The 25,754-nt window shown below is 42.5% G+C and overlaps 2 protein-coding genes across 3 annotated transcripts in view; one reads left to right on the forward strand and one right to left on the reverse strand.

Moving 5' to 3' along the window:
* The window catches only part of LOC138964892 (voltage-dependent L-type calcium channel subunit alpha-1D-like), a 56,898-nt gene extending 31,328 nt beyond the window's left edge, over positions 1-25,570 (reverse strand). The window contains exon 1 of the transcript XR_011455238.1: positions 24,537-25,570. The gene's annotated coding sequence lies outside the window, so the exon portion shown is untranslated. The remainder of the gene's footprint in view (positions 1-24,536) is intronic.
* LOC138964888 (mRNA-decapping enzyme 1B-like) overlaps positions 1-25,754 on the forward strand; it is a 173,514-nt gene that overhangs the window by 25,800 nt on the left and 121,960 nt on the right. The gene's annotated exons all lie outside the window — the stretch shown is intronic.

Here is a 25,754-nt window from a genome sequence, read left to right on the forward strand (position 1 = left end):
GGCATGACCGAGAAATCACAGTGTATTTATTATGTTTTGCTATGGCAATTATAGAGCCAATGAATAATCAGCATAATTATGAATTCTTCCTTAGTGCTATTAAGAAGCCATTGAATGATTACGAATTACAACCGCAGCCAACACAGTATACGTGTGTCTCGCTCACACAACAACACTTCGCTATAATCGATGAGTGATCCAAATTGCTAAACTACTGAGGGCGGTGAAGAAAATTGAGCGGTTTGTTGGTGGATAAGTGAAACTTTCTGCAGGCTGTCAGCCTAAGAATTTATTGGCATAAGTATACAGGTTTAGAGAGAGGGAGTTCCTGCTCGAAGAACACAGGGAATATTGCTTCTAATTTTGGGCGGTGGTTATTTTGTATAAACATAATTCCCTGGGGAGGCGTATGAAGCGAGAAAAGAAGCACTTTGCAGTGATGACAAGGGCAGATAATTGAACACCCGGTGCAAGACAGCAGAATGGTGCCCACCAACCGAAAAGACGGCGAACATTGTGACTCGGTTACGGTTGCTTGTCCAGGCAGCTTGTGAAAGGTGTGAAAGGAAAATGTATCTATTTTTAATTATTTATTTATTTATTTATTTATTTATTTATTTATTTATTTAGTAATGTTCATGTATTTATTTATCTATTCATTTATTTATTAATTGAGCAAAAATAGTTATTTATTTAGTTTGGTGTCAACAAAAAGTGTGTTTATTCTTGACAAACGGGATCTTGTGGGAATACGCTTTTTTTAGCTGCTGCAGGCTCTGCTTGAAGTGACATAAATAGAAGCTATGGATCATTCAGTGACAAGCACGTTAGCCGAAAATAAGTTTATCTGCGTATATACATCTGTCTTTCCACATTCCTGTGTGTGGATGGGGGGCCCGGTAGCTCAGTTGGTAGAGCACTAGACTTGTGATCGGAAGGTCGCAGGTTCGAATTCGGGCCGGGACGGACACAGGTCAACTTTATGTGTAGACCCAGAGACGGAAGCCATGTCCCACCCCCGTGTCACCACGATGGCACGTAAAAGATCTTGGTCATTCTGCCATAAGTGCAGATGGCTGTTGCCACCTAAACACGCATACACTTGTGTATCTCGCCAAAAGCCGTGAGGGCGTAAAACTCGAATCATATAACCCATATCTTGTCCTTAAGAGGCGAATAATAGGGCATAAAGCATTCTCTCTTTCCTTGTGCGTGGATACAAGTAGAGAAAGAAAGGTGTTCGGATACTTCTGGTAGACTGCATCGTATCAGAAGCGGCGGATACTTCTGGTAGACTGCATCGTATCAGAAGCGGCGGATACTTCTGGTAGACTGCATCGTATCAGAAGCGGCGGATACTTCTGGTAGACTGCATCGTATCAGAAGCGGCGGATACTTCTGGTAGACTGCATCGTATCAGAAGCGGCGGATACTTCTGGTAGACTGCATCGTATCAGAAGTGGCGGATACTTCTGGTAGACTGCATCGTATCAGAAGGGGCGGCCACCCCATACGTGTATTTCAATGCGTATGCACATTCTAAATGTTTAGTCTCAAATGTGTCACAAAATCCGTTTATTATTGAACAGTTCTTTCTGTGCGTGTATACGATCAAGTAAGCCTTTCCGATAAGAGCGAATCTCGAAGATTCAACGGCTTCGGTGCATGCTGTTTAGTGCAAGATTGGTTTCTTTCTTTCTTTATTTGGTGTTTAACGTCGTTTTCAACCGTTCAAGGTTATATCGCGACGGGGAAGGGGGGGGGGTGATGGGATAGCGCCACTTGTTAATTGTTTCTTGTTCACAAAAGCACTAATCAAAAAATTGCTCCAGGGGCTTGCAACGTAGTACAATATATGACCTTACTGGGAGAATGCAAGTTTCCAGTACAAAGGGGGCATTTCTGCTAAATAATTTTCGTAGCTGACACAAGTTCAAATCTGCAAAAATTAATTCAGCACAAAAAACAAAACAACACAAACCCCGGCAAGAGAGAGCAAGGCTGTTGATTTCTAGGTATGTGTCCAAGTGTGTGGATACCATCAGCGCGTGTAAAAGCCTGGACAGGTATGTGTCCAAGTGTGTGGATACCATCAGCGCGTGTAAAAGCCTGGACAGGTATGTGTCCAAGTGTGTGGATACCATCAGCGCGTGTAAAAGCCTGGACAGGTATGTGTATGTAATGGTTTAAATCACGGGTTCAACAGGAAGGAAGGTGCCCTTTAAAACTGACTTCAGTGCATCCCATCTGGCGCGCTCATCCTCCAGCTAGTGTTTACATTGGAGTGTTATCTCCCGCTGCAATACTCATACAGTTGTGTACTCATATTGCAGGGGGAGATAAATAAGACTGGGTTCCACGTAATCACACAAAAATGCAGTGCACGAAATCCATTGTGAATCCACGATTCAGGTCGTCTCGCATCCACAAGGCCGCATCCGAAATCACGTACTAGAAATTCTTTGAGGGGGGGTGTGGGGAGGGCGTGGTGTTGGTCAGAATGGTTTGTCTGTGGAGGAAAGGGTCAAGGAAGTGGCCGAGCAGCGTTTACCGTTGTCTGACAGGAGGATTCACCTCCCGCTGACTGATGACCCAGCTACTGCTGTCTGGACCTTTGAGGTATACAGCTATAGTCTATATATAACTCAGTGTCTGGACCATTGAGGTATACAGCTATAGTCTATATATAACTCAGTGTCTGGACCATACAGCTCAGTGGTATGGTCGTCTGGACCCCCTGTTCTACGTCATTTCCGCCTTTGTCCGTCTAGTTTCCGGGCTCCTGTGTCGTCCCGTCGTTTAGTACTGACGGCTTCTGTCAAGTGCTAGTTGCACAGAAGCACATGTATGTATACGCGTATTTTTCGTCGTGGTTTTTCGTGTTATCAAAACAGATTAACCTTACTCTGTTAATATCCAAAAACAAGTTGACTGCCAACGTTCCACAATTCCGAATAAAAAACTAAGAAAGGTATGTAATTAAAAATAGCATACCAATAACATACCTTTCTTTTTTCTTTTTTTTAACATTCTTCCTCTGTCAGTGTCAAACCTTTTTGAACGGTACGAGAGTTATTTGTCGAAAAGCAATGTATTTTCCCTTTATGGTCATACACCGGCTGGGATGTGAAAGAAAAACTAGAACCTTTTTAATAACTGAATGTCGTAAAGCAGGAGAAAGCAAATTTACAGAGTGTGCAAGGTGAAATCTAAAATAAGGCCGTTGGAGGGAGAAGGTATGGTGTTGCTTGTACCGTATTTTCACATCGCCAAACTCAAGATACAATGGACAGGGCTCCCCAAAGTGCGCGTCCCTGCGTCATATACGCACTAGAAGCCGAAATCACGTACTAGAAATTCTTTGAGGGGCGCACTAAATTTTCGCTATCGTGCGTACCGAAGGTACTCTTTTTAGTCTGTAGTCGTCAGTCAAGTTAGTGTAAGCACAAATGCCAAATTCACGACGGCAAGATATGGAAAAGTGTTGGTGTGTGTTCCATTTAACAAGGTATAGTTGATGTGTCCTCTTCGAATATTCTGATGAAAAAAGACACTTGATATCACACTTTTCGCGATAACAATACGTTATATCAACACATGGGGGTTTGGGGACCGTGGACTCTTGGGACACTAAATCTCCTTGGAGGGGGTCCATGGACCCTCTAAACATGAAAAGTGTGGGTCCCGGGACGCTCTAGGACGGGCGTCCGTGGGGAGCCATGATGCAGTAAAGGAGGAGAAAGAGGTAGATTGACAAAAGATGCAAGGAAATCTGAAAGTAAGCTTTTAGACGACCCAAGGCTTGTGTATAGTGCAACTGGAACGGTATTTTCAAATTGCTCCTAAACTGGAAAATAGTATGTCGTTAAGGAGAAAATAAAGGCAAAATGACAGTATGCAAATTAAAAAGCAGAAAATATGGTCTTGGAACTAAGATGATATAAAGCTTTTACAATGGAGGCCGATCGTGTTTTTTTCTGGTAGATTTTACCTTAACGACCAAACCCTATCGTAGACGGCTGGCTTGTTTTTGGCGAATACGGCATAAAAAGTGCTTTCACTTAAAGGCACAGTAAGCCTCCCGTAAACCATCACAGATACGGTCAGGCTTTTACACACAGTACAAACACCTTTTCATTTAAATACTCACCGATTGAGAACATCCTAGGTGCCCTCCGTAAAGAGCGAACAATTTTCAAAGAATTTATTTTTGCGTGGTTTATCTTACCCCTGAGCCATCGTGAACCCGTGTGATCCAGTTTCCCTTTTTCACAATGTAGTCGTCAGTTAGTCATTTGAATGCGACTCGATGTGAGCTTATTTACAATAGCACGTTTTTATGCACGAAACAAACGGCTGTGGTTCACAAGAACTCTAGCGATGGCTTTTGACTGTTGAGAGGAACGGCGATATGCACTGATAAACCGTCGTCTGCTACGACCCTTGCGTGACCCTGCTTCCGGGCTTTTCTTTTTTCAAACTTTCACAACTTCGAATTGCACTGATCTTGTCTTGATGAAAAAAGAATTCTTTTATGATTAAAGAATGTTTGTGTAACAAGCTGTCAATTTATTATTTAGATTTTAAAAGTTAGGTCTAGCGCAAAAACGCACCACGGTCCAAAAACATTTTGATAATCATCGATTCACGGCTATCGCCAGTTTACATCGATAGAATGAGATCCGAAGGGAAGTAACTCATGTTTGACCACAGGCGGAAGGTATCGCCCACTGGACTACTACTATCACAGAAAGACTACAAGGTACGTCACTCACCTTCGAGTCTTCTGTGTGCTTGGAGTCCAGCGCTCATTGGTTAATAACAGGATATTCGATGATTATTTTCCCGTGGGTAGCTTCCCTTTGCTTCACAATATTTACATATGTTTTAGACCAATGAGCGCTGGTATGCATATTCGGTGCGGATGCATGAGTTTGACGCCAAGTGGAAGTTAGCGGCTCGCAAACGAAGATTCGTCCAAATGATGGTTAATAACAACCTGCAGCGGACGGAAGCTGAAAATTAAAGGTACATACAGTTCAAACAATCATTCAACTGTATTTATTTGACCTTACACAGACTGTAGGAAGAGGCAAACCGTCTTGAACAATCTTTTTCCCCAGGAAGCGACTCCAAGAACACAGAAGACTCGAAGGTGAGTGACGTACCTTGTAGTCTTTCTGTGATAGTAGTAGTCCAGTGGACGATACCTTCCGCCTGTGGTTTGACCTGAGTTCAGGATGGGTCCAAAAAGTGTTCGAGACAATCTGCAAAATGAATTCTTTAAAAATTGCTCGCTCTTTACGTAGGGCACCTAGGATGTTCCCGTTTGGTGAGCGTTCAAATGGAAGGGTGTTTGTACTGTGTGTAAAAGCCTGACAGTATCTGTGATGGTTTACGGGAGGCTTACTGTCCGGGCGTGAATTCCGGTATGCATAACAGCCGTCCAGCACCAAAACGAGGCGCCATTGTTGTTGAGGACCAAGTCCACGAAAATAAATTCTTAGAAAATTTCTCACGCTCGACAGAAAGCAGCCAGGATGTTCCCGTTCGGTGAGCGTTCAAATGGAAGTATGCTTGTACTATATGTAGACGCTCGGGGAGCTCTGTGATGGTTTACGGGAGGCTAACTGTGCCTTTAAATAAGTAACAAAACAACGTTAGTTTTCATGGGCATGTACCTTTGCTATAGCTAAGTTTGTTTCTGCTCGGTAGGTTTTCAACACAAAACTGTTTAGATCAGAACCCTGTTTCAGACGGTGGTAGCGGTTGCAAGGGGTTAATTAGCCTATGGGCCAGGTGCTGCACAGGTAAATCACTCACAGCGCAGCGGGTTCCTGAACTGATCAGCAGACTCGCCCTTGCAGGGGTCAGGAGAGACAACAAGGAAAGAACTGTATGCATGCTCCGCTGATTAAAGACACAGCCCTACTCGTGTAAACGATTACCCTAACCATCTTAGATCTTGCCACCTGGCATTAGACCATCCCTCCACTTGGTCATATACCCGAAATCAATAGCCTATAGTTGTTTTATATGCAAAATGGGAATTTATGGATGAAGTATGATAAACAAAGGGAAGTAAGCGCTTTAAATACATACGACATGCGTATGATACAGTAAGTGAGAGTTATACGGAACCAGTCTCCTGGCACATGAGAGAATAAACAGCATTGAAATGAACAAGCGACTTTCATTCTCATTCATTCTCATTCTTTATATTACTTATGAATTATTTCAATTTGGATGAAGTAGTGTCTCAACTGACACTGGGGAGTCATCCACGGAAGGTCTGTTCCTTTAAAATGGCCGTGGTATTGGTGCTTTGGGTTTCATTGGCACTTGGACAGCAGACAAGTAGCGCCGCATGTTCGCACTCTATCGATAGCCCAGGTCAGAAGGTTAGTGAGGAGGAACTGAAAAGTGCGTGGGGCGGGCACGATCCGTATGTCTCCTGTTTTACCCCCCGCGGGTTAGGGGGAAGAATTTACCCGATGCTCCCCAGCATGTCGTAAGAGGCGACTAACGGACTCTGTTTCTCCTTTTATCCTTGTTAAGTGTTTCTTGTATAGAACATAGTCAATGTTTGTAAAAATTTTAGTCAAGCAGTATGTAAGAAATATTAAGTCCAGACCTTTGTACTGGAAACTTGCATTCTCCCAGTAAGGTCATATAATTATTGTACTACGTTGCAAGCCCCTGGAGCAATTTTTTGATTAGTGCTTTTGAGAACAAGAAACAATTAACAAGTGGCTCTATCCCATCCCCCCCCCCCCCCCCCCTTTCCCCGTCGCGATATAACCTTGAACGGTTGAAAACGACGCTAAACACCAAATAAAGAAAGAAAGAAAGTCTCCTGTTTTCCTTGGCTGCTGAAGGGAATATATACATGGATAATGGGTCCCACGGCGTAAGCTTGCCGGCCCACGATGTTGTGGATAAACAGCTGTACGATTTGAAAGTAGCCTAAGTGCCCGAATCAACTTGTCATTGTTTTTGGTTTTTATTGACAACAGCCGACATCGTGCAATGATATACATTATTATAGTCATAACCCGTGCATTTTTATTTTTGAGTCATGAAATCCATTTTTTTCCTCACCGGAATAAACTTATGTATATGTTGAAACAGTTTGCGTTTCTTTCCTTTTGTTATGTTTTTCTGAAAAAAATATTTGCTTTGCCTTGCCTTGCTCAAGAGCTAGTTAGAACCATGAGAGGAAGGAAGTGACGCTAATGATGTTGAAATCACCAGTAGCCTCATTAGTCAATATTAGTGATTTGGCTCAGGCTTTGTGAGTGCGATGGAGAGATTTTTCCCTGAAACACTGTATGCCCTGGCACATTACAACTCAAGAGTATCTCTTCTCTCATACTTGTAGACCAGAGACATAGAAAGAATGTATGTCTCGGTGTAGACTAAACAGGAGGCTGATCAACAACATCGTCAGCATCGTAGAACGAGCAAAAATAATCAACACAATTGGAGGAGCGTCGTAGACTTTTTTATTTTTATTTTGTAACTTGGTACAACGTGGGAACGCGACACAATCGTCAACATCGTCAGATACATGGAAAACAATTTTCAGGCTTACACAATTAAGAGCAGATGTTAATTAAATGATGGGATTGTAACATGGATTTTGGGCTTTCTGGCTTCGTAGAACGAGCAAAAACAATTGACAAAATCATGCTTAAAACTGAAGATCAAGAGCGGTTGTTAAATGATGGGATCGTATCGTGGATTTTAGGCTTTTTGGGTTCATAGAACGAGCAAAATCGATTGACAAAATCAGGAAAGCATCTAAAATGCATTGTATTTCCTTTTTCTGGCAGCGAAGCCAACCAGCAGTGCCTTGTTTTAACGCCCCAAAGGCGATTTTAATCTCTTCGTGTCTACCTGCTCCACACTTCCCTTAGACCAACAATTATAGGTCCGTCTGCCTCGGGCTGTTTTCCCTGCGGACAACAGACAGGGCCAGTTGCTTCACTACATAAGTCTCACTATCATGGAGCCACGATCTCAGCTCTCTCCGTATGGGTCACCTCGTCTACCAGACTATGTCTTTTTTTTAGAGCAAGAGCTGATGAACTGTGTGTGTGTGTGTGAGAGAGAGAGAGAGAGAGAGAGAGAGAGAGAGAGAGAGAGATCACTCAGTGGGGGGTCACCTCGTCTACCAGACTGTCAAGGTCCAACGTGAAACTGATGGATTCTCTTGGGGGAAAACTTCATCTGCGCGCGCGTGTCTGTGTGTGTGCGCGTGCGTGAGAGAGAGAGAGAGAGAGAGGGAGAGAGAGAGTATATAGATACGTCAATATGCACAGGACACTTAAAAAAGATGACAATGCAAAATTGAAGGAAGCAGCGTTAGCGTTAGAGATTTTTTTCTCATCGGATCTTAATAACTGTTCAGCATTTCCCCTCTAAAAAACGCATTTTGAATGGACAAAACTTCATCCATGTCTCCCTGTTCTTCACTTTCACACAAGTTTATCGGCTGTACTCTTCCACTCAACCAAGCGCACCTAAGTCGAATCGAGGCACCATTACACCCAGCACTTCACACACAGACAGACACACACACACGCAAAGAGAGAGAGCCAACACTTCACAGACTGTCAGACACAGACACACACACACACACATTGAAAGGCCGGGTCACTCTTAATTGGCCTCTCGATCCGCACGGAACGGTGGAAGAGAAGAAGTTGCAATCTTTTGCGGCGCCAATGGCTGCTTGATTATTGAACAGGTATCATTGGGGGGCCACGCCGCAAAGTGAATAAACACCGATGAGGGCGGGCCTGGCCAGGCGTTGCGTTGAGTGCCATGATTCGATTAGTGACGGCAGGACAGCCTGAGTCGTCATGCGGAATTGTACCCTATGTGCTTGCTGTGGGCACGAAGCGAAAGTGGGTGCCACCCAAACGGGTGAGAACAAACCGCGGGGTGTGATTGGTTGAGAACACAACAAAATCGTAATTTTAAACAATCCAATACCGCGGCGTATGATTGGTTGATGTTACAACACATCTAAATTTTAACCAATCCAACACCGCGGCTGACTCTAACCCGGGTGGTAATTGACTCGTGCACCTCGGCCCTGGTGCCACCCTCGCTACTGCGGAGTTAGTAGAAACGTCTTGGCTGTACAGTGGAACCTCCATTTTAAGACCCCCCCTATTTAAGACTCCTTCCCTTTTAAGACCGTTTTGTCAGACTCTCTATCCATATTAAACCTCTGTAAATTTACCACCATTAACTCCCTCCTTTTTAAGACCTGATTTCTTGAGTTTTTTTTTAATTTTTTAGGTCTTACAAAGGGGGTTCCACAATAAGGGGGGGGGGGGGGGTCCTTACGACGCGCGCCCATAGTCGATGTGGTGTTAATTGTTTTAACTGCGGCTTTGTCGGACTTCCGGTCCAGTTTTTGTCGTCTTTATTTTCTTCTTTACGTTGATGATGGCCGACTTTTCCTTTGCTTACTTTTTGCTATTTCTTTTTCTTTGTGTTCTTTTTTCACTTTCTTTTCTTATAAAAACAATCCTTTTCTCTTCTACTCGTGTTAAAACTTCTCGTCGTCCATAATCTATTTTCCTTTGTTCTTTGTGTCCTCTGACGTCATCGGTTTTTTTGTTTGTTGAGCTTGAACAATGTGACCGCAATGTGACCGCAAACAAGAGATTTATAAAAAACAAAAAACAATGATAATAAAAAAATAAAAATTGTAATAAAAGTCTTCAAAACAATCTTTGTTGGCTTCAGAACAGAACATTATGTATTTTGCCCCCAGTTTGTTCGAATTGTCGATCGGCTATTGACGGGGGAAGCAGTGAATAATCAAGAACTAGGCCACTGTCAAGAGTCGGGGATCGCCTTGTTGTATTGAACAATGCGCACATCTGGCTGGTATAATTCCTTTATTCTTTTCTCTGTTAATTTTTTGCGTGTGAAATTTTTTTAATTACATTTTATTATTTGTACTTTGTATTTCATTTATTATTATTATTATTTAAGTTATTATGATTAATATTATCATCATTATCATAATCCTAATTCATTATCATTTCAAGCATCCCCCATGATGCCAATAGGGGGAAGAGATTCCTTCATGGTACTAAACAGAGTTCTATTGTTTTCTTTCTGACGCGTACCTTCCGGTTTCGCCCCCTATTTGATGTAACGCGAGATTGTATTCACAGCTTTCACTGCTGGGAGTGGGAACAAAATACGCCGTGTACAAAATATCGTGCAACAAAGTGACTTGTGACTTTGAATTTGGCAGGCTACTTTAGCTGCTTGGTAAAAAAAAGAAAAGAAAAAAACAAACCACCTTCTTCAACGTACGGCATGACGAGGTAAAAGGCACAAAAACTGGCGTAACATGTAAACGGCATGGACTGGACCTGTATCAGTGAGAAATCCGACTCACTTATCCTTGTTACGCCCTTGTTATTGTATCCAGCTGCCGGTGCCAGCTACGGAAAATGGCGCAACAAGGAACTGGACACGGAAACTGGCGTAACGTGTTTACGGTGTGGTCCGCACCGGCACCGGTCTTCTGTTCGACTCGTTGCACCGCCCCTGTTTTTTTGGTCAGTGATTAGCCGCACGTCGCTCGTGCGATGCTGAATGGTTGCTGCAGCGTGATGGTGAGCGTGGCAGTCACTCCGGAATCCCAGGTAGCCTCGTCCACCGGGCTGTCGCTCTTACCTAGCACGCCTCATCGCTTGATTGGACATGTTGGGTAACCACCGCCGTAGGGTATGCATAATAATTATGCCATACGGTCTGACCTCCGTGTTCGTTACAGTGGAACCCCCCTTTTAAGACCCCCCCCCCCCCCCCCCCCCATTTAAGACTTCTCCCGTTTTAAGACCTTGACTTTTCAGATTTTGTGTTCATAGCGTCTGTAAATGTACCCCCATTTTACCCCCATAAGAGCCGACTTTCTCAGATTTGTGGAGGTGTTATGGTCTACGCACGGACTTATCATGTACGTCCGTGGGTCTACGGTTTCGGGTTATTGCGGTACGTTAACATTGTGACTGCGTTACGTACGTGCGTTGACGGATGGTACTTTGAGATACCTGCGGTGGCGTCGGCGCTAAGGGTTGATGAACCGTTACATTGACACGGGAGGAAGTTACGTGAAGAGATGCTATTTTGTGTGTGTGTTTTTAGTTTCGTGTGTTGTATATCTGAGTTCGGGTGGTCTCCGCGCTGGGTACATTTTTGATCCATTTTCTGAATGTAATTGAGGATCATTTACGTGCCTGTTCTTTTATGGGGAGGGGGGGCGAGGAAGAAGAGAGTCAAGGGAGAGAGAGAGTCACTCGAAGGGACAGTACGCTATTGTCACCGAGACTCTTCACATCCTTACAGAAAACAAATATGGATATTTTTGCAGCCTGTCTGACTTTGGAGAAAAGAAAGAATTTTCAGTTCTAAAGTCACAAGAGAGGCCAAAAAGTCAATAACATAATGCACAAAAAGAAGCAACTATATATTTTATTTTCTCTGTGGTAAGAATTACTTCTTTGTAGCACTCATTCAAACAATTCTTTTATCAGAGCTCCTTATCCTGCGAATAAATGTTCATTACTGTTCAGCAAAAGTGCAGCTAATTTGAAGCGTCTGCGCTGTAAGACATTCAGTGCTAAGATCCTGGTGGTAACCTCTTCAAATAGACTCGGGAGAGTAACACCATCGCTCTGCTGGGAAATCAGCCGACTGGAAATATCCCCCTGCTGTTGGTATTTTGTACTTTAAAAATCAGGCTAGCATCGAGTCAATGACGCGACGACCTTGTTTCTTAGACACGTTGAAGGCAGGGGAAGGGGGGGGGGGGGGTGAACATGCAGTTTGGATGTGAAACGAAAGAATGCCTATGCACTGGATGTGTATTCACCGAAGTGTGGATATTGCGGTTTAGGTCGATGCTGATGCAAAGGTGTTGAATTGCGGTGATGATGAAGTGCGTTTTGTCACGGTGTGTGTTATTCTGAGAGAGAGAGAGAGAGAGAGAGAGAGAGCGAGAGAGAGAGAGAGAGAGAGAGAGAGAGAGAGAGAGAGAGAGAGAGAGAGAGAGAGAGAGAGAGAGAGAGAGAGAAGAGAGAGAGAGAGAGAGAGAGAGAGAGAGAGAGAGAGAGAGAGAGAGAGAGAGAGAGAGATTTTTCGCGCGTGTGTGTGTGATGAGGGGACGGGGAGAAAGACAGAGAGATAGAGTTGGTTGCGTTGTGTTGTGTTGTGTTGTATGTACACGTCTTGTGGACTCAACATTCCTGCAAGTCATGCAGGTTAGATCAAAGCTGAATATTTTATGAAGGCACAGTATTAAGACGTACACTTTGCACGAGCAAGTATTTCTTGTAATCCTGATCCCGACAGTGCAGCTCAGTAGAAAGGACACGTCGACGGCATTGTCTGGCTTCCTGGGTTACAGGGGGAAATCGATTTTGACGTGCATAATACGCACAACCAGTTCTGTCCCCATGTCCAGGCAAATATATGTATGGATACGTCGATATGTAGTCAGTATAGTTAACCTTTAAGACGAGACCACTTAGAAAGTCCTGTTTACGTGACAAGTCCACACAAACACATGGCTTCTGAAATACAAATCCACTGTACTAAATGTTCACAGCAGTCTGACGAAAAGGGCCTAATCATTCGACATGTAAAGCTTTTGCGTGGAAAAGGGCAAACGTTGATACAAAGTTTTGGATATGGAATGTAATAGTGCTGGTTACTGTACCACCCTTGTGGCTTTGTCATTTATAAATACAATATCATGCGGTTTCATGTTTGTGTACGTAGAAATACTATTTGCATTCTGATCAGATGACTTTGATGTGCTATGTAACAACTGACACTTCTTAATTTTAATCCGAATAACCGTCGCTGACAATGGAATTTTAAAAACAGTAGACATTTTAAAAACAAACTTTGTTAGTTAAATTTTATTGATCAAAATAAACTATTGATTTTTTTATCAGTTAATTGACCTCTAAACAACGAAGTGACTGTGGTAAGATGAACAAAGTTTAAAAAACCCAAAGGATTACTGTACTCACCGATACAAGAACGACACAAGACGATACGAATTTTCGCTTATGAAAGATCAGTCAACTGTTTATATATTTTGCCTTTTTCTGTACTGTTTTGTCGGACACAGCAGAATTCTTTAACTGTGCTTTCTTCGTTTTCTAGCCTATTCTTTGTTTCAGTGACTCCATTAAAAAAAAAAGTAGATTGCTTGTTTGTGCATGCCATCAAGCAAGAGGCGATGCACTTTTGGAAGTGTAGTTTTGTTATGTTGACTTTGCATCAGGTGTTAACAAAAGCACAGCTCCACGTTCAAGAAGGAAACCCTTCGGGAGGCTGAAAACTTTACTCTGTTCTGTTTCGTGCTAATTTTGTTCCAGCGTGCCAGACGTTAACTCAGTTTGCAAATTTCGCTAGCTAGCTATTTCAACACCGAGCTCTCGTCTTTGAACTGTCATTCTCGCGGCAGTTTCTAGGATATACCCCCCCCCACCCACCCCTTTCTCTTCAGATCTGACTATTCTGCTTTTATTCTGATGCTTCTCTGGAGACCCCACACTTGGTTTTCTTGGCACTGTGAGGAAGTTTTGAAGCGTATAATTCTGTTTTGTTCCATAGACTGTCAAACATAATTGTGTTGTTTCAACACTGAACATTACAAGTCGTGGTGGAGAGAATTGAATGTTTTTTTGCCCTTGTATATTCGCTCATTGTGGCGCTACTGTCAGAGATGGTTTCTGTTGTTTTAACACTGAACAATACACTGTATAATTATGTTTTGTTCCATAGACTGTCAAACATAATTGTGTTGTTTCAACACTGAACATTACAAGTCGTGGTGGAGAGAATTGAATGTTGTTTTGCCCTGTCTTTTCATGCATCGGGGTGCTCAATAAGCTGTTGAATGCGTGTCTGTTGTTTCATCACTGAGTCAACAGTGAAATGAGTAGACATGCATTTTGTTGTTGTTGCCCTGAATGTTCGTTCATTGCGGGTTGTTGGTTGTTTGGTTGTTATTTTCTAACGTACCTTCAACCGATATTGCTATGCTGGTAGACGACTGTGCCAAATGCATTGCACTTCTACTTAATTTGTATTTTTCTTAAGATTAAATACGAACATGTAAAAAGTGGGGGGGGGGGGGGGGGAAACACGCACGCGCTGACGAAAAACCCTACCACTATATATAAATTTCACACCCGGTGGCTGTTTGTTTGCACTGTGGAAGTTAATCAAGTCGATGTTTAGCAGCAGTGTATTTTCTGTTTGCGCTGGTTTGCCCCGTCCCAACGATTGGTGAAGCAAGTGCTTGACAACTGTCTTCACTGCCTGGCAAGTACGCTTTATAGGTGCGTTCAGTATTGACGTCAATATGATAATTTACATCTGTGCCAGTAGTTTATTTTAAAGTTTAAGGTTTTTGTTGATCTCCCTCTGTCTCTGTCTTACTCTCCATTTATCTTTGTCTGTCTGGCTGTCTGTCTGTCTCTCTCTCTGACTCTCTCTCTCACCCCCCCCCCTCTCTCTCTCTCTCTGCCTATAGATATTTTTGTGTGTAGGGGCGGGGACGTAGCTCAGTTGGTAGCGCGCTGGCTTTGTAGCCAGTTGGTCGTTATCAGCGTGGGTTCGATCCCCACGTTCGGCGAGAGATTTATTTCTCGGAGTCAACTTTGTGCAGACTCTCTTCGGTGTCCGAACACCCCCGTGTGCACACATGCGCCCGAAAAAGATCCCACGTTCAAAGCGAAAGTCTCAGGGCTTGGAAAACACGAAGACACGCATGCATCATCTCTCGTCTCCGATTATCATGATCGTATTTCGATACTTTGACGAGACAAACCCAATGCTGGTGTGTCGAAGAAGACAGCCACAGCGGGCTTGTTCGAATCAAAGTATCACACCATATCTTCAATGTATTACCAATACCTGTCCCAATATAGACCAGTTGGTCTAAGAGGACGTTAAACCCTAATAGTCAGTCAGTCAGTCTTTGTGTGTGTGTCTCTCTATCTCTCTATCTCTGTCTTTCCCAGTCTCTCCATTTCTCTCTGTCTCTGCCTTTCCTCTCTCTGTGTCTCTGTCTCTGCATCTCCCTCTCTTCTTGTATCCTCCTCTAACCCCCACCCTCGTTCTTCTCTTTGTGTGTCTGTCTGGTCCTAATTCTTCGCTCACACACACAGACACATGCGCGCACGCAGACGCGCACATACGCATACTTGCCCACAGACTTCCGTCTTTTTTGTCCGACACCAGCGAAATCGATCTGTCTGTCTGTCTGTCTGTCTGTCTGTGTCTGCTCTTCCCACACCTTTCTTCTCTCCACCCCCCCCCCCCTTCCCGCCCACCCCTCCCCTCTTCCCGCGTGCTTATTTTCTTTAGCACCTCACCCTATTGTTTTCCTTGCTCACTATCACATTTTTCTACTTTTCTTTTTCTTGTGGTTTCATCCAATACGGTTTTATTTTGCTGCCTTTTTCTTTCTGACGTCAAAACAGGTCTTTCTTTACTCGGCTATTGACCGCTCGCACAACCGTTGCTTTCACGACGAGAAAAGTCAACAAAAATGATCGCATTACAAATAAGTAGGCCTGTCTGCCAGCGGCACTCTGGCGTACCTTCGGGTATTTAAAGGAGCAGTCACCTTCATGTTTTTAAAGCAGAAGACACCTTCAATATATATGATATTATATGTATGGATTGAACATTGCAATTCCGTGCTTTTAGCCATGTGACATCAATAATAACACGGCAGGCAGGTTACAAGCCGTTGTTATCCAAGGCAGGAAATCGACATACGGACGTGTTTGTTCAGGTGTTCCCCAAGGTTCTGTTCTGGGGCCCTTGTTATTCCTTGTGTACATTAACGATATTGTCATTAATATCGAATCTGTCATTAAACTTTTTGCTGATGATACCAGTTTGTATTTATCTCTAAATGATGCAAACACGCGGACACAGATCTTAAATGCAGACTTAGCCAAAATTGCACACTGGGCGGAAAAATGGAAAGTTAATTTCAATAATTTAAAAACAGATTTGATGACCTTTTCTGGAAATAGAATGCCTGAAACCCTTCCTCTTGTATTTGATGGAACAATTCTGAGAGAAAACCACGTTCACAAACATCTTGGTGTACTGATTCAGAGCGACTGCAAATGGGAATCACATGTTCAGTCAATTATATCTAAAGTACGTGTTCTTCTCTCATGTTTTCGGTCCTATAAGTATCGCCTTAGCCGAAAGGCACTTGAACTTATGTATAAATCTTTTATTATTCCCCATTTTGATTTTTCTGACGTCATTTGGGATAACTGTTCTGACAGATTAGCTACTTTATTAGAAAACTTGCATCTTGATGCCATAAGAACCATTATAGGTGCAGTTCGTGGCACGAGTCACCAAAAATTGTACGATGAATCAGGATTTACAACACTGAAGGAGAGGCGAAAAAGACACAAATTGATTTTGTATTTCAAATTAGTTAATGCACGCGTGCCACCATACTTACTAGAACGTCTGCCTCCTCTCGTTGCTTCTGTGAACCCTTACCATAGACGAAGACCACTTGACAGACAGATTCCCCACTCTCGAACTGAATTGTATAAAAAGTCATTTTTTCTGTCTTCGACTTCCCTGTGGAATGAGCTTCCAGATACTGTAAAACAACTTGATTCTATTGGGTTATTTAAAAAACGTATTAGTTCTGATGATTCTGTTGTTCCCTCGTATAGATACACATCCGATCGAAAATCAGAAATTATCCATTGCAGACTGAGATTGAGGATCAGCAATCTAAATAGTGATCTATTTGACAGACATTTAATTCCCGACCCGTCATGCACTTGTGGTTATCCTGTTGAAAATGCGGAGCACTATATTTTTCATTGCCCCTTATCTCTTCAAATACGTGAAGTCACCTTGTCAACACTGCCCAACTATGATTTGCTAACCGCTGATGATTTTCTGTGTGGCAATAGAGACAAGTCAGACAGCGAAAATGGATTGATATTTGACCAGTTATTCAGGTTTATCTTATTAAGCAAACGTTTTGAATAATGAATGCATTTATCTCATCCATGTTCGAAACGACCATGTGCAGTACTGTTTACATTTCCTTGTTCTGGTAGTATTCTATTTTCAACCATGTGGAAGTCATTGTATGCGTGTGTGTGCGAGTGAGTGTGCGAGCGCGTGTGAGTACTGTTGTTAGTTTAGCATTGGTTTTTTTTCCTTTTATTGTTACATGTTTGTCTACCATAATTTACCATTATTATTTTGACATTATTTCAAATTTGTTATATTAAAATCGTCCGCCAAATTTTATTTGCTTTTAAGAGTACGCTCATAAGCCTAGCTTGTTGTGCTCCATGTTCCTTATTTCATGTATGCGGTAATAGTACCAATGGAATTTATTGAATAAACTTGTTTAAACCAATAATAACACGGCGATAATTTCAATGCAGCCTCTTCGGAAGAACGAGCAGAATTTCAACTCTTCTCTTTTTTTTCTTTTTGTGTGTGTGGCCGATAAACACCTGTACGTCATAAGCGATTGTCAATAATATCATAGGAGGACATGTTAGACGCATTATAATATATTATGAGATGCGTCATTGTAATTTATATGTAATGAACACATGTCTTTACCCCCCGCGGGTTAGGGGGAAGAATTTACCCGATGCTCCCCAGCATGTCGTAAGAGGCGACTAACGGATTCTGTTTCTCCTTTTACCCTTGTTAAGTGTTTCTTGTATAGAATATAGTCAATGTTTGTAAAGATTTTAGTCAAGCAGTAAGAAATGTTAAGTCCTTTGTACTGGAAACTTGCATTCTCCCAGTAAGGTAATATATTGTACTACGTTGCAAGCCCCTGGAGCAATTTTTTATTATTCCCAGACCCAACAAGTGGCTCTATCCCATCCCCCCCTTTCCCCCGTCGCGATATAACCTTGAACGGTTGAAAACGACGTTAAACACCAAATAAATAAAGAAAGAACACATGTCTTTGCTGAGAGCGAGGGAGGTAACTGTTGAGCTAGGCTTCTGCGTGTGATTTTTCTCGACTGCTGTAAATGATGTCCGTCATACTCCTGATTTCAGATCTGGCGACAGGCAAGCTGGCGCACAGCTTTAAGCAAATAATACTGCTGTCAAGTACGAAAAAACCCTCTAATGTTTCTGTTCTGATATATAATATAATATATATACATTTACGAAATGTACATCATGCATGCAAGGCGTTTGGTACACACAATCCCTCTTATGTTTCTGTTCTTATAAACAGCATGCAAGATGTTTAGCACACAACAGTCCATTTTTCTGTTTTGATTGATGAGAAATCCAAAGCACGCAGGGCATTCAGTGAATAAAATGCCCATACTTTGTGTTGTTGTCGATAGAATTCAGAGCATGCTAAGGATTCAAGATGGGCTGTTGAATAATTTGCTTGTTCGAACCGCGTTGATATACAATATAAAGAAGAAGAATATTTTTAGCATCAAGTGAATATATCCTCTTTGTCAAGCCCGTTTTTAAAAGGATGAGTCCAACAAGAGACGTAGTCTATACGATCAAACAGAACGAATATATATATTCTAGCATTTCAGAATCAAGTATAATTATCCTCTTTCGGTGTCTGTATTAGCCGAATTCAGAAGGAATGCTTTGAATAAGAGACTTGGTCAATATAATCGTTCAGAATTAAACATGTATTCCTGGTACGACCCCTTTCTTCGGAGGTCAGACTCAAAGGGAGTTAAACAGGAATAAAATCCCCCCTTTGTAGTTCATACAATGCGTCATCGGAGCATTGGGAACTGAAATAGAAACAACAATGCGATCATTACCTCACTAAACTTTTCTCACAGAGAAAAAGCCTCCGGGCTGCATGTAGTTTTTGTTTGATCAGAGTATAGGAACAGGGTGTATGTATACTTGTATGTCAGTGATGCGGTTCGATCCTCTTAAGTGTTTAGTAAATGTCCCTCTGCCTGTCTTGTGGGTTAGAATGTAAAAATAGAAGCACAATGCGATTTCTAGCCTTTGTGGTCAGGTTTTGATGTCGTCTGCGCGTCACCGATGCTGACCGTGACGACAAATAATTTGACGAGGGGGCTCATGCATTTCCAAGACGGATTTTGTTTGCTAAATGATACTTCAAAGCGTATGCTCCTGAAAACCACTAGGAATAAAGAACATAGTGTACGCTTTTCCTTTAACACATGTCCATCTAAGTCCATCTCAGTGCATTATCTACAGGCATCAATTGACGTTAATTAATTGATTGATTGATTGATTGAGCATCGATCGACGTTGATTGGTCGATTGATTGATTGATTTAGTTTTTTCTTCTTTGTTGATTGACTGACTGAGTGTCTTTGCGCTTGAAATACAGGCTGCATTATCGATTCTTGGCATTTTGTTCGTCTGTTTTACTTCTGTGTCTTGGCGCATGAAGTGTGGACCGAGTGTGTCCGCGACAAAAATCTGAAGCCATTTAAAACTCTGCTCACTCACTGAGTCGAATGCGAATACTAACGTCATTAGCAGCACACAAAAGACCGGTCGCCAAGGAGGCGGGCGTCTGGAATGGTTGACCTTCCCGAGTCTTTTATTTCCGCGAAGCGACCGTTTGGCAGACCGTCTCGGTAAATGGACTGATGTGAGACGCGGCGCAGTAGTCTCGGTTCTTCTTCCGGTCGTATTCTCTTGTCTTTCTTTCCTTGTTGGATTGTGCGATCGGATCAAAGGCTGAACTTTATTGAGGAAGGCTCAGTTTTTATTGAGGAAGTCGTTGGCACACTCAGCAGGCTAGCCGCGGCCCCTTCTGTCTTCACGGCCAGACAGCTTTTACGTTTTAAAGGGACTGAGTCCGCTAAATTTTTCTTCTCTTGCTTCTGCTTTCTATTATAGCGTCGTCGTCATCCTCATGTTGGATCTATTGTCTGCTTTGGACAGATCGGAACTGCAATCTACTTGTTAATTAATAATTGACTGAATATGTTTCTTCTTCATCATCATCATCATCATCATCATCATCATCATCATCATCATCATCATCATCATCTTCTTCTTCTTCTTCTTCATCTTCTTCTTCTTCTTCGTTCGACTGACTTGCCGTAGAGTACAATTGAGTTTTGTTTTCTGTTTCGTACATGAGTTTTCTTTCAGCTCTGTTATAACAACCTGCATTGTTAGTTTTCAATGTTTTGCAACAGTGTTGTGGGAATACAATATGTTTTGCAAATGAAGGATATTGAAGCATAGGTATGCTTGCTTCTTAATGGCCCTGAGTTTGAGAATACAAATTCTGTTTCGCAAATGAAGGATATTGAAGTATCGGTGTGCTGGCTTCTTAGTAGCCATGAGTTAAGATGTATACAATTGGTGCCCGGAAACCGAGTCACGCGACGTCAGTAAAGACATGTTCTGATATGACGTCAGTGCCCCATGACACTGACGGCTGTAATGACGTGGACAGAGACAATAAACTCACGCTGTTACGTCAATAAATCCCCCGATGATGCAACAACAGCTACACCACAGGGGTCACTGTAGATCTTCATCCCACCACCTTGCGTTTTGAGACAGTCGGTGGGGGTCGTTTTGCTAGCAGGTCGTTTACCCTTTCAAGACATTGTGCTTGGGGAACAGTGCAACATGTATAGTATGCATTGTCAGTCTGCCTAGCTGTCTCTACCTGTAACGGTTGCAGCCGACACAGACATTTGTTTTGCACACATGATACAGGTGTTTTTCTGTTTCTCTTTTTCCCTTCTCACCATGCCCCTTACCATTAACCACGTCCCTCCCTACCCCCTCCCCCCCTCCATATTAGCAAAATGTTGCACACATCATGATGTTTTTGTCTTGTATTCCCTTTCCCATGCAGACACGCGTGGACACTCACGCACATAAAACCGACCACAGCATCAAAGAGAATACATGTCCACAAACTTCCTGCGTCATCATCGCTTGGACAGAATGCACTTGTCAGCGAATGGTTCGTTTAACGCAGTGTTCAAAACAAGTAGATACTGAACAGATGTGACAAAGATCACCACCCCCTCCCTCCCTCCCTCCCTCACTCCCGCCTTTCCGTCCACTCTTCTTTCGTTCGTGTGTTATTCAATATTGTGTGTTCGCTCTTGCATAATTTCAGAATATATTTTTTCAAAGTTGTTCACGAAATGTGGAAAAATTGCTGATTTCAAGAAAGTATAGCTTGTTTCCTTGACATAGATCTTAGAAAGTGGGTTTTTGTTGTTGAAAACAAACGATTTCAGAAGTGTTTTTCTTGAGAGTCTGGATTTGATTTGTTTGTATTGAGAGTTGAAAAACACAAGAAATGGGTACTCACCAACACTAACACAGCACGGACAAAGACAGAGTCAAATGTTCGCCTATGGAGGCATCTTCGGGACTGTTCTTGTGTTGGTGAGTACCAATTTATTTTGTTTTTCAATTTTGTTTATCTCAATCACAATCGTCTTGTTGTTTAGATTTTGTATTAAGAGTTTAAAATGAATGTTCCTGGAAGAAAAAACCCAACCCTCCTGAGGTTAGGCAAGACCGACTTGGAACAGAGACGTTTAGACACTGCTTGGAGGTAGCTCCAAAGATCTTTGGTGGCCCCACTTGTTTTGTGCCTGCAGCGATAAATAAATACTGTCACCTGCAACCTATCTCTGTCTCCATCAACATGCCCTCCGATTTGCTCGCCACGGCATGCTAAGCACTTTTCCCTCCCGTGTTCTCTGCTCATCCTCACGTCAAGGACGGGTGAGATGGGGTGGGGACGAGGGTGGGGTGGAGAGAGATGTACGACGTAAGACATTTTATTGAATAAACACAAGGTTCATTTCAAGAGAGGGTGGAGGGGGTAGTCGAACTCCGCGATTTTCTTGAACGCAGAGAAGAAAACGGAATAATGCATCGTTCGTGACGCGTCCGACTCAGGTGTTAAGTCAGGAAATGACAGTTCGCGTTTTACATGGCATTTTGCAACACCGGCTGCAGTTTAGTAGTAAGAAGAGTCAGTCTGGCATGGCACGGAGGTAGCACTGTACTAGTGTAGACAGGACCTGAAGATCAGGGGTGGAGATAGGGAGAGAGAGAGAGAGGGGGGGGGGACAGAGAGAGAGAGAGAGAGAGAGAGAGAGAGAGAGACACACACACACACACACAAGACCAGACCAGACAGACAGACAGACAGACAGACAAAAAGACAGACAAAAAGCGAACGGATGGACGCATGTTGTATTGAACTTTGCTTTCTGTCCGTGTTAAAGAGACAAGTGTGAAAAAAAAGAATAATATTACAGTGACAGGGAATGCACACGAGACACATAAATAGAGAGAGACAGACAGACAGACAGACAGACAGACAAAGAGCGAACGGATAGACGCATGTTTTATTGAATTTCCCTTCTGGTCGTATTGAAGAGACAAGTGTCAAGAAAAGAATAATATTACAGTGACAGAGAATGCGAACGATACACATAAATATACAGTGACATACAGACAGACAGACAGACAGACAGACAGAGAAACAAAGAGATTATTTTCGAGTGTTTTTTGTTCTCTCCCACTTTCTTTCTGTTTATTTTTCTTCTTCTTTGTCTTCTCTTTACCTCATCATGGAAGTGGGTCGAGAAAATGAAAAACAGACTTTGACTCGCCCAAGCGATATATCACTAAATTAACACAGAAAAGAAGAGAAAGGAAAAACGGTGCACGTGCACACGTGCATGTGATTCTGATGACGTCGCTCCTCAGCCCTGTCTTTCAAACTTAAAGGGGCATTTTTTTGTTTGTTGCTAGACTTAAAGTATGCGTCGCATAGGTACGATCGAATAATGGACAGGGCCGAAAGTGTCAAATCCGAAGCTGTCTGCAGTTAGAGTCGTTGGTACGCACACACATGTACGGTTTTCATATGTCTCTCTCAGCGTCAACAGCGTGCTTCGGGTCATGCTGAAAATGCTTTAACGAAATCATTAAAAAATGTAAAAAGAAAAACAGCAAAATCTCGATTCTACAAAACAAATCAAGGAAAGCTCTGTGTCGGTCGGTAGTTTGGACGTCGTGAAGCTAACTTTCAAGGTGATATCGGATGCGGGACATCGTTGGTTTGCCATGGCATTGACCGTAAATACACTCTAAACTGAAGTGTTCAACTTTTGAACACACGTTTTGTAACAAGTTGGGAACACTGTGTAGAATATTATATACTTATAAAGTTGTGAACACTGTGTAGAATATTATATACTTTATAGTTTGGAAAAGTAGCACGCATTGTAAAAAATACTGCGGGTTTACAGTGTGTGTGCTACATTTGTTAGTAGAGTTATAAAGTATGTCACACAGTGTTCACAACTCGTTACAAAAAGTGTGTTCAACAGTGTAACACTACAATTTACAGTGTAGTAGAATAACACTCTTTATAAAACGTAACATTTTGCAGTGTTGGCTTAACTGCACCATTTGTGCATTTATAATAGACAAAATGGAAGGATTTTTTTTTTAAATACTGTGAATGTCAGATGTTTACTAAATTGAATTTCTGTTATAAAACACTGCAATTCACACAGTTTTGAATCTCCTTCATCTTTTTGTTTTTTAACGTAATTGGGCATGAAAGAGAGGACTTTCATATTTTCATTACCGAAGAGCGATTCCTCTGAAGTCAATTTTTTGTACGTGCAGTGTCGGGTTGTGAGTCGAGTATGAAAACAGAAACTAGTTTACACTAATCTTTTTGCTGAGAATCAATCGTTTTTGCAATGTAGGTTATAATGTTATTTTGGTTTATTTCAAAGGATATGAAGGTGAGTGCACGGCAGTTGAGTTTAAAAAAAAAATAGCAATTACTCTCGTTTCATCTCAGGTGTGTTTTTTTTCTTTCTTTTTCGTGTGCATTTGTGAGCATTTCTGTTCTCTTTTCTAGAAATCATTTTTCTTCTTGTTTTAGCATTCTCTCTCTCTCTCTCTCTCTCTCTCTCTCTCTCTCTCTCTCTCTCTCTCTCTCTCTCTCTCACACACACACACGCACACACACACATACACACACACACGCACACACACACACGCACACACACACACTCTCTCTCTCTATCTATCTCTCTCTCTTTCTCTCTCTCTCTCACACACACACACACACACACACACACACACACACACACACACACTCTCTCTCTCTCTCTCTCCGTCTCTCTCTCTCCGTCTCTCTCTCACACGTCTCTCTCTCACACTAAGTAACATCACTCTCTACTTCATTTTTTTAGAAACTGCACATGAACAAAATCATTTATGATACCTGGAGGTCGGTGGGGCGAGAGGTGTGGGGAAGGGTGGATGTGTGTCGGGAGGGAAGACGTGATGGCTTGTTTTATGAAAGTTTTTGCGTGCTTGGATGTTTGAGGAAAGAAGAGAGAGATAGAGAGAATTTAGACACGTTTATACTAAAGAAAGTGAAAGCAATTATTTACCTGGGAGACATTTGCTGGCTTGACGTCATGAAGACCTTGTTTGTTGTTCGTTGTTCCCAATCCAATAGTGTCACGGGAGGCTTGAAGTCATGAAGACCTTGTTTGTTGTTCGTTGTTCCCAATCCAATAGTGTCACGGGAGGCTTGAAGTCATGAAGACCTTGTTTGTTGTTCGTTGTTCCCAATCCAATAGTGTCACGGGAGGTTTGAGGACAAACAATGCAACACTAGTGATGTACGACACACACACACAGACACTTGACCGTTTTTAGATATCACACACCGATCGTAGTTGCAGAAATATCATCCACTTGAGAACTTGTGTGTTACTTTCCCACAAAATTGGCTTCAGCACAAAATTCCACAACTTGGCTTCAATACAAGATTCTACCACTTCAGTGCAGAATCCCACAGATGACTTCACCACAAAACCACTTTGACGAACACTTCACACAACAGTAGTACTTTCACAGGCAAAAACCAAGTGCTTCTACTACTCCTCTCCTGTAGTGTACTCCTCCTCCTCCTCTTGTAGTCTCCTCCTATTCCTCTGTGCGGTCGGAGAAACCGCTATACTCCACTCTGTGCGGCAGGTAAGTAGATATGTAGGTAAAGGTGAGATCGAATCAATCACAGAAAACACGTGTTAAAACTTCAAACGGGTCGCCGGCGTGGGCGTAGAAAAGTATTGAAGGCGTATACTCCATGCCAACAGCCGTCGCGAACTGACGGGATCAAAATCTATCACAGACAACAATAGTGTATCAGCGCTCACACACACACACACACATACACTGACACACTCGCACACAGTGCCTGAACGTGTAAAGTTCGCCCCAGGTTTAAAAACGGTACGCCGGCTTTTGTCGTCTATATCTCTCTACCGTTGTGTGTACTGACACGAACAAACTAGTGATGGAGCAGCGAGAGTTTGGGTAGATAGACAGTAATAGTCGGCAGTAGTACCTGACGGCGCTGGGGATTATACTGTTGGAAGCGTCCCCCCACACAGGTAGGGGAAGGGCCCCTAATATGGACCACTTTTTGTTTATTGCTGATAACTAGCTTGTTTTCTTGCGAAGAAGTTTCATTTTGTGGTTGGTAGTCCTTCTCTCTTAGTTTAACCGTTAGGCCTAATTAGAGTGAAATAGCTTTGATAGACCTTCAGCAAAAATTAAATACAGACAAAATCACAAATGGTCCATATTAGGAGCCTGGG

This window comes from Littorina saxatilis, linkage group LG4 (genome assembly GCF_037325665.1).
Source record: "Littorina saxatilis isolate snail1 linkage group LG4, US_GU_Lsax_2.0, whole genome shotgun sequence".
In the NCBI taxonomy this organism is placed as follows: domain Eukaryota; kingdom Metazoa; phylum Mollusca; class Gastropoda; order Littorinimorpha; family Littorinidae; genus Littorina; species Littorina saxatilis.